This window comes from Microtus ochrogaster, unplaced genomic scaffold (assembly GCF_000317375.1).
Source record: "Microtus ochrogaster isolate Prairie Vole_2 unplaced genomic scaffold, MicOch1.0 UNK65, whole genome shotgun sequence".
NCBI classification, from domain to species: domain Eukaryota; kingdom Metazoa; phylum Chordata; class Mammalia; order Rodentia; family Cricetidae; genus Microtus; species Microtus ochrogaster.
Genome location: NW_004949163.1, coordinates 90,839 through 92,076, shown reverse-complemented (window position 1 = coordinate 92,076; position 1,238 = coordinate 90,839). Strand labels below are relative to the sequence as shown.

General features: G+C 45.2%; 1 pseudogene; it reads left to right on the top strand.

The window, feature by feature from the left end:
* The window catches only part of LOC101995923, a 1,150-nt pseudogene extending 704 nt beyond the window's left edge, over nt 1-446 (top strand).
* Nucleotides 447-1,238: the final 792 nt, after the last annotated feature.

Here is a 1,238-nt window from a genome sequence, read left to right as displayed (position 1 = left end):
TCCTTGAATACAAAGTGCAGGCTGGCAACAACTCTTTGTATAACACACCTCCGTGTTTCAGCATCTACGTCATGGGCATGGTCCTGGAATGGATCAAGAACAATGGTGGAGCCGCAGCCATGGAGAAGCTCAGCTCCATCAAATCCCAAATGATTTATGAGATAATTGACAATTCTCAAAGATTTTATGTATGTCCAGTGGAGCGCCAGAATAGAAGTAGGATGAATATTCCATTTCGCATTGGCAATGCCAAAGGAGATGAAGCTTTAGAGAAGCGGTTTCTTGATAAGGCAGTGGAACTCAACATGATCTCCTTGAAGGGGCACAGGTCAGTGGGAGGCATCCGTGCCTCTCTGTATAATGCTGTCACCATTGAAGATGTTGAGAAGCTGGCTGCCTTCATGAAGAACTTCTTGGAGATGCATCAACTGTGAGCATGACTATCTCCACGCCATCTGTGAGCACCCTGCAGCGTTCAGAGTACCTTCAGATCGGCTACAGTAACTTAACAGATGTGGATTTCCCCCAATACATGCTTAACACAGACTCTTCTTCAAAGAATAACACCTAACCATCCAGGGCTCTGCAGAGCTGATGGGACTCCCAGCTGATGGCCACCTTCATTTTGACTTGACCTGGAGGCACTTTCAAAGCTTTCCTGTTGCTTTTCTAACGAATCCAGCCTGGCTTCGTTCCCTAGGCGGATCGCAGTCCTAGCCTCGGACTTCGTTCTGCCGAATTGATTAGTTATTTTTGGTTCACAGGAGCATACCCCAAGGAGGTTGGAGTGCATGTGCTGGATCTGACAGCAGTGAGTTTTCTGGGTTCTGCAGCTCTTGGTTAAAGTCAACAGCGAGCATTTTGAATCTGTGCTATTCTCATAACAAGATAAAAGTGACATCCGCTATGAGTGCTTATATAGTGGGTATGATTTTAATACCGTACGATTTATATCTATGCCTTCATATTTCTAATGAGACAGTTCTGTCTATGTTTTTAGTGTTTGTTAAGTCCATGACTTTGTGCACGACTGTCCCCTGCTGTGGGCAGTTGCACCCTCTTACCGACTCCCTTCTAAAGCCGCTTTCTAAGAAAGATCTAGAAGTTCCACAATTCACTTTTCTTATCCTGGCCACAAGTAGAAGAAATGGTTGCTTGTTTGCTTTCCGGTTAGGCTGTTAAACAAAGCTCAGTTACCCTCCCATCCCCGTGAATTGTGTTCACATGGCTGTTGTGTA